This window comes from Equus przewalskii, chromosome 20, assembly GCF_037783145.1.
Source record: "Equus przewalskii isolate Varuska chromosome 20, EquPr2, whole genome shotgun sequence".
Taxonomy (NCBI): Eukaryota; Metazoa; Chordata; class Mammalia; order Perissodactyla; family Equidae; genus Equus; species Equus przewalskii.
In genome coordinates, this window is record NC_091850.1 from 28,427,807 (window position 1) to 28,436,636 (window position 8,830).

Sequence of the window (8,830 nt, forward strand, 5' to 3'; positions counted from 1 at the left end):
CCTTGCCAAGGTTTCCAAAGTTTTAGGTTCAAATTTTGACCAGAGATCATGCACTTGCTCTGTCCATCTCCTTCTCACAGTTTCTGAAAAGAGAAGCTGCTCTCAAGCAATTGGCCTATGAACGGGATCTCAACCCTAAGATGGTGGCTAAAGGTTTACTTCCTTTTCTTCATCACCTATTTAGTGACCCTTGTAAGTAAATAATACAAAGGAGTGTATGATACTCATAAAAATAATTGATAGAATTCCATCAGGTGCAATTTGTGTGTGTGTGTGTGTGTGTATTAGTTAACATAAGCTGGATGATTTGGGAAGACTTTAAACAAGAAGTAGAGTTAGAACTATGGGTAGGTATTGGCCAATGGAGAGAAAAAAAGGAGTGGGTGTTCCTGGGGGAGGGGTGTTTAATATTAATATGTTTCAAGGTAGGTACAAATAGGAGACATGGATAGACAGGTAGGTTAGGGCTGGTCAGCAGAGGGAGTATAATCATATTACCAAGGGTACAAGTAGTTTAGATCAATCTATAATTAATCTATCTGTATTATTTTAAGCTTTTCTGTTTATGCTGATTATTATGATTATTGTGGTAGACTTCTTAGAAATAACTTGATTTACGCATATTCTACCATTTCTTTTCCTCTACTCAGTTTCTACATGCAATCTTGATCTAACTGATTCTAAAACAACAAATTCTGAATTCAAATGAATATAAATCAGAAGTTTTGCAAGATCTGCATTCTTTCATATTATTTCTCATGCCAGTGAAAGAAAATGGGGATATAACCTGAATTCTCTTGAACTTTCTCCAACTAGCATAACTCATATTAAGAGGGAAATTTTAGAAACTTCTGTTCTTTTCCATGCACATATTCTGGATATAATCCTCCAAATGTACTATTGTTATTATTTTGTTTATTTAGCACCAATTATTGAGCATCTATTCCTTTTGATTGAGTGTGGAATAAAAAAATGGATCAATTATTATATGTTTGAGACCCAGTTTTCCACCTTTCCATTTTCTTTTTCAAGAATACTTGACAATATGCGTAGAGACATGTGATCCTTGTCTTCTGATGAAAGGCAGTTACTGGCTTCTCCTGGCTGGGTTTAATCTCATTAGAAAATTTGGAAAATTGGATTTCATGTGTCAGCAAAACTGATTGTTCCTTAAAGCATCTGAAAACCAGCGAGGGTGGAGTGGGGGAGGTGGAATCAGACAAATGGGATAGGATACACGGATCCTGAATCAGGGCTTGAGAAATCTTCTTTATTCACACAAGAGCAAATGTGTGTTTACTGAAAACAACACATGGAGAGGATGGGGAGCTAGCACTTGCTTTGTTAAGCTAAAGCTTGGGAAATGTTGTAATTGAAAATTCACCTGGTGTGTTCAAAACAGATTATAAAAGCCTGTTAAGCAGCGACACATTTCTCTTCTCTGGAGATCAGTTTGCACCTATGAACTGAGCTGGGTTGGCTCATGGTTCCCAAATCAAACCACAATTTTGGTCTCATCCATGATGTCTCTCTCTCACTCATTCTCTCTCTTTCCTTGTATCTCTGTCTCTCTCTCTCACACACACACACACAGAAAGTTTTAATGGGAATGAGTATTTTGGTAGATTAAATAATGGCCCCAAATAGGTTCATATTCTAATTCCTGGAACCCTTGAGTGTTACCTTACATGGCAAAAGAGACTTTGCAGGTGTGATTAATTCAAAGGTATTGAGATGGGGAGATTATTCTGAATTATCTGGAGGAAGAGGGGCCTGAATGCAATCACAAGTGTCCTTATAAGAGGGAGGCAGAGGGAGATTTGACACAGACTGAATAGGAGAAGGCAAGGTGACCACGGAAGCAGAGATTGTAGTGATGCAGCTACAAGCCAAGGCATGCTGGCAGCTACCAGAAACTGGAAGAGGCAAGGACTGAATTCTTCCTTAGAGCCTTAGGTCTAAGTCAGGCCTGCTGACACCCTGACTTTGGCTCAGTGAAACTGATTTTGGACTTCTGGTCTACAGCATTGTAGCAGAATCAATTCCTGTGGTTTTAAGCCACCAACTTTATAGCAATTTCTTATAGCAGCAAAAGAACATGAATACAGATATATAGTAGAGTGACATCTTAGATATCAGAATTTAAGGCAAAAATCACATACAGATACGTTGACCCCTGAAACTCACTTAAGAATGTACCACATCAGAGAACAACATAGCACATTTTTCCCCCAACATGGGAACAGAGTATTGTTTCTCCAGTTGAGATGCCGGATGAAGTAGTTGGCTTGTGTTTAGAGGTGATGTTGTAGGAAAAATATTTATCTTTAAACATGAGACTCTTCACAAGAGTGCCTGGGCACCAAGTTCCACCGAGGGAACTGCAGATTCGCATTCCCCATCTTGTTCTCAATCAAGGCATGTGCTCTTTGAATGGAACAATGGGCAAAATTGCTCATGTGATTCGAACTGCCCTTTCCTTCTCTCCCAAGGTTGAATTTGCTTAAGATAAGTAATAGCTAACTGGTATATAGACTCACTACCTGCCAGATGCTTTTCTAATTGCTTATATTAATTCATTTAGAGGCATGAGCTGAGGCTCAGGGATGTTAGTAACTTCACTAAGATGCATTTTCCTTTTATGTATAGAAAAGCTAACCTTCCAATACAACATTAAAGATATTTGAAAATTCCAACTTTTTGTCTCATAAGGCTTCGTTGGGGGACTTCCTAATAAAGATGTGGGTCCCACATTCAGAATCTCTGGACGAATATGCTTCCCCAAAAGGAAGCTCCCCTCTTGTTTCATGTGGACTTTCCCATCTATTTTCTATTCAGCTTGAAATCAAAAGAAGTGCTTAGAAAATCTCTATCTTCTTTGCTTCTAACTTGAAGATATTCTGCTATTTTATAAACATCTATTTTCATAATTCAGTCTGACGCTGTTAAATTAATACATAGTTTACTCCCAGATTCTTTTTCCAGCAACCTCTGTGGATATCAAGGCTAATTGATTCTGCACTCCATTTACTTATTTTTAGGCCATTTTTAAAATTGCCTGTTTTAATTTGTTTTTCACATAATGCGTTTGAAATAATTTCTTTTCCTTTTCTAACCACAGAACATTTTCTTGGGTTCAGTAAAATTGCTGCAATTTTATACAATTTTCGATGACTCTCTGACTAGAAGGGCCATATAGTTAAGCTTCAGCCACAGCTCAAAACTGCCATAAAGCCTTGTCTCTACCAGTTAAATAACTAGACTGCAGCACACTTGATGGGATTCTTCAGGTCCTCTAAATGACTGAGTGGTATTGCTGCATAGTTGACGGCTGCCCAATGATCCAGAGAGATTGAAAAATTTGATCACAAGACACACAGATGAGATCCAAGAATGATTCTGTATCTTTAAAATCACCTGCATCATTACTGTACACCCAACTTGTCTCGCTGATTGTTTAAAACATAGAGACTTCTTTTTCTGGCTTTCTTATCCAGCAACTTGGCAGTCTACAGTGGTATCATCCCTCTTTCTACAACTCCTTTTCTGAGATGTTTCTTTCCCTTCTTTGCTGTTGCAAAAATCTGGCTCTCTCTTAAGGACACTGTATTTCCCTACAGCCCTTTTGGGTTTATTTTCCCACTCCTCACACACCTTGGGTTTGTGAAAAAGGATAGTACAGTTCCTACACAGTTGCTGCCCTGTCCAGATTTCCCTCCCCGTCCATGCACTCATCCCACCCCCGGCTGCTCTAAGTGTGGGCTGTTGACCACTCACAGCTGCTCCCTTCTGAGAATTGCCCTACATCAGTGGGTCTCAAACTGTGGTCCCTGGACCAGCACCATCAGCATCACCTGATTATTTGTTAAAAATGCTAATTCTCAGGCCCCACCCCTGACCTACTGAGTAAGGAACTTGGGATTGGGGTCCAATCATCTATGTTTCTGGTGCACAGTAAAGTTTGATGACTACTGCCTTAGGGTGAAGGTTGAGGATATGATTAACTGGCTGCACATGCAGCTGCTCCCCAGGGTGACGCAGTGGAAAGGGGACAGATCCAGCTACCTTCGCCTCGGTCATGACCCCTCACTCTTGTTGATTTCTACTATTCACCATTCCTGGGGTATGTAACCCTTCCCAAGCTCTTTCATGGTGTCCCAAATGGTGCCCAACATACTGAGCTGCCCAGAGAAGGTAATCTGATGAGGATGGAGTGGCATTGCTCTCAGAACTCCCTCAAAGGGAGCAATTTCCAGTTATATGGGTCTGCTTAAATTTGGAGTGCTTGAATTAGAAAAAGAAATCATTAACAAAGGGATCATGGAAGGCCTTGGGCTTCAATTCTTAAGTGAAGCTAAATAACAAGAATTCATGGAAGGTATCAAGGGGAAATTCCTGTATTGTTGATTTGTTGGGTTTTGGCATATCTTTGCTTTTGGAATTTCCCCAATGTAAACTTTTAAGTCATTTTCTATTTGTAGAATTCTGTCATAGCTCATGTTTGGCTTCTCCAACTGGTACTTTCCTTAAATGAAGCACTCAGTAAGATATAACTAAAGAAAATAAACATTTGACCAGAATTACTATAATGTGCTTCTAATGAATGGACAGGTTTTAAAAATAGTCTATATTAAAACTTATATTTCCTAAAGTAGTTTTTCCGAGATAACAAAACACCATTTACAGAGTAGTGGCTGAAGATACTCTGACTGGCTCTAGCTCTTTTTTGTTTAATGTGGAATAATTTTATATACTTCAAGGCTAAATTTGCTTCACTTAGCTTAATTGTCAGTTAGATGAAGGAAAATAGCATGTTACTAATTCCAATTTATTTTTCTTTGATACAGTCAAAATTCATGCAGTGGGGGAAAAAAAAGGAGGTCAGACTATGATCTGATAACTTTTTCTTTTTTATTATTCATATTTTGCTATAATTGCTAACATTTAGCAAACAGTCCAACTAAATTACAAATAAAACATACAGTTGACATTTCTTCTCATAAAAGGAAAATGTGAAGTCCAGTGTAATTACAGAGAATAAAAAAAGATACATTTGTATGGTTAATTTTTGTGTTTTCTGTGAAGAAATACCATATATGGCAAAAAACTTTGTAAACAAGTTTAAATTGATTCTGTTTTGGTCAAAACTATTTTCTTGAATCTGATTGCCCAGTTTTGAATTACTCTTCTCAAAGACCAATCAGCTCATATTATTTCCAACAAGATTGCTTTTCCTAAAGCCATCAGTGAATCTGGTAGTTTTGTCTTGTTTTTTCATATGTGACAAGTGCCATCTTTCTGTTTAAAATGGTCCTCAAAGTAGTCTGAGGGGATCGGGGGTCCACGGATCTGCTATTCACAAAATAAGCTCCGAATTGTTCATGGTAGGAACAGATCTTGCCAAATCCATTATACTGTGCGGCACAGATGCTTGGAAACTTCTTTCCCTTTGAAAGAGAATTGTCTTAGAAATTAGAGGTTGCCTGTCGCAGTCCTCTTGGACCCTGGGACCATGATTGAGTTAGGACTTACACACAGACAAAGTAGGCAGCCACCTCTCGGATGTGAGGAGTGTGTGTAGGTATGTATGTATGAAACCTTAGTTTTTTCATCTGCAAAGTGGAGGCAATTCTGCCTCCTTCACTGTTTTTTTCCCCCCAAGTATGGATATTTTATTCCAGCTCTGGAAAATGAAAAAAAAAAGGGGGGAGAAGGGAACACATCCTCCCACACACCATTCTAACTTAGCTAACATTAATTCAGAAAAGCTAAAGCAAACATATATGTGTATGTGTATAAATATGTATATAGACACATACATATTTTTTCAGATTTTAGTCTCATCAGTGTTCATATATTTACTCTATTTTTGTTTTTTCATAAAAATCCTTAAAAGTCATCAAATGCTGGGCTGACCCTGTGGCACAGTGGTTAAGTTCACACGTTCCACTTTGGCGGCCTGGAGTTTGCTGGTTGGGATCCCGGGTGGGGACCTATGCAATGCTTGTCAAGCCATGCTGTGGCAGGTGTCCCACATACAAAGCAGAGGAAGATGGGCATGGATGTTAGCTCAGGGCCAGTCTTCCTCAGCAAAAAGAGGAGGATTGGTGGCAGACGTTAGCTCAGGACTAATCTTCCTCATAAAAAAAAAAGTCATCAAATGCATCCTAATACTTCTACCTCTGCCTTTTCATCAATCATTTAATATTGTTTGGATTGTGTTCATAGTTTGTGTTTTAATGACCTATGTGACTGGTCAAACCGTACATTAGAAGATGTGAGGGAAAAACTTGGTTGAAGTTATACTCTATGCATCACAGTTACCCATCACATGATGTTTTCATCATTATTTGCAGCTTTATACATCATGTAGTTAGTTCTCCACGCAGACTATTTCAGCTTCTAGTGCTGTACACATCTGCATCTTCTGGGTGGGACTGCCTGTGATCCATGAGCTTGGGGTCAGGCATAAAGTGTGTAGCACCTGAGGTGGATTCTGATTCGGTCTTTGTTTCCGGGCTGAGTTCTGTTGGCAAAGGCACTGAGTGTTTCAGGTTGTGAGTCATTTTTGCAGGTATTTCTATCCCAACAGACCTTCCTAGCTTAGTTGTTTCTTTAGGTTCAGGAAGTGGCTCTTTTTTGTTGTTCTTTGTCTGCAATGATTTAACTGCCTCGTAAATTGGCTGCTTGTAGCATATGCCTTTCTTCTAGTTACCTTCGCAATTATTACCGACTGAACTGAGTAGCAAGCAGATGCTCCTAAAGTGGCCAGCCCCATTGGATAAGCAATTTTCTTAAACCTAGAACCTTTTCTTGCTGAAACCAAGCCTGCCAACCCTGAGACTGTAATGACTCCAATTTTCAGAAGAAAATCTCGAGGTGGATTTTTCAGGTAGACATACGCATCTTTTCCAAATTGTTCTGTATCCATCATCCCATTTTTTACAAAGTCGTACACACCCTTGCATCAGCCAATATAATGACCAGTTGTAGCACGGATGGATGCAAAGCTCATTTGTAAATGCAGGCTTCTCTTTAACAGATTTAGACTGGAGAGGTGGTGTAGGATATCTGGGGAGCTGCTGTAGTTTCACTAGCCGTTTTTTGGATTCTTCTTCTTTGGCCGCATACACACTTATAGAAGCACACATCAGACCTGTAGGCATGGTTGTCAGCTCTCCCATCCTAACGGCCGCCATATCTATGACCCTCCTTCACTGGGTTTTTAATGGGGGTTAAGATGTGGCAATTTCAAAAAGGTGCTTTTACCTATGCTTAGGATGGGAGTGGTAGAAAAATGGGAATTGATTAAGATGAGGATTATGTTGGTGGTCTCCACACTCTGGACATGTTTATTTAGTATCTTGCTTTTCTTTAAAATGAGGATAATGATATTGACCTACTTCAAAAGATTGATGAGAAGAACGACTAATTATTGTTGGTAAAACACTTTGAAAACATTGTGCCATCTATGAAAATACTAAATAATAGCTTCCTGATGCTGTTGAAAGGATTAATTAGGGAATGTTTGCTTAAACCTTGATCCTCTAATGAAAAGTGTTTCTCCTGTTGCTATTTTTGTGTTAACTATTATTTCGCGCTATAATTTATTGGGTAGTAAGTGTCACATTTGGCTGGTTTTTAACTGTTTCTAGACACAATTTTGATAATTTTTCTTTGAGAGATCAAATGGATTTCATGCTGTAAAGCATCTTGTCCAACGTCATTCAACTAAACTGACCTTTGCTTATTTTGTGCTGTCATTCACAGCATCCTTGATGTTCTCACTCGAGCCTCTCTTTCATGGTCTGCTTGAAATACTGTACTTAGTGATGGATTTAGAATTCTCTAACTCCTCCTCTATTTCTCTGACCATTTTTTTTAAACAATTACAAAAAAAATTCTTTTTTTTAATTTATTTTTAAAGATTGGCACCTGGGCTGGGCCACGGGGCTGGTCCTCCAAAAATTCTTGATCTTGAAGATTTTGAAAAAAAATTTAATCGTCATTAAAAAACTTACTGAGGGGGCCGGCCCCGGGGGCCGAGTGGTTAAGTTCGCGCGCTCCACTTTGGAGGCCCAGGGTTTCGCCGGTTCGGATCTTGGGCTCAGACATGGCACCGCTCATCAGGCCATGCTGAGGCGGCATCCCACATGCCACAACTAGAAGGATCCACATCTAAAATATACAACTATGTACTTGGGGGATTTTGGGAGAAAAAGCAGAAAAAAACCCCCCAAGATTGGCAACAGTTTTTAGCTCAGGTACCAATCTTTTCTTAAAAAAAAAAAAAAACTTACTGAGAATTAAAGACTTGCTTAAAAATAAAAATTGTCATTTCTATTTTCCATACTTAAATTTGAGGATATACAGGTTTATGCTCCTGGTTTATTCTCTTAATTTTCTTGGTGGCAAAAGACTGCCTTTAGAATATTCTTATCTCAAAGGGGATTTGATGAAAGTTCATTTTCATTTCTTTCTAATGGATACAATTGCTCCAAATCATTCTGCAGTTTTCTCATGTCTTGTGACTGATAATTGTGCCAGTCAAAGAAACCTAGATGATTTCAGAAGCTGAAGAATTTCATTTAAAGGATATTGGGCAGTTCACAGAATCTGTGAGAAAGCTACAAGCCAAGAACAATATCCAAATCATGCTGCAGAAGTGCCTCCTCTGGGCACCAGATCCTACAGCTTGCACTGCTCAGATCCCTGACATTTGTGCCACCAGCTGCTGCCATCATAGCTGTTGTCATTGCTGCCTTTGAAAATCAGATATTGCTGCTGCCACCACCAACACCCATCTCCAGAATAAATTTGGACCGTCTTT

At 39.0% G+C, this 8,830-nt stretch overlaps 1 pseudogene; it reads right to left on the minus strand.

Moving 5' to 3' along the window:
* Window positions 1-4,966: 4,966 nt before the first annotated feature.
* On the minus strand, window positions 4,967-8,221 carry LOC139077966 (MICOS complex subunit MIC27 pseudogene; annotated as a pseudogene).
* Between the last annotated feature and the right edge of the window lie 609 nt (window positions 8,222-8,830).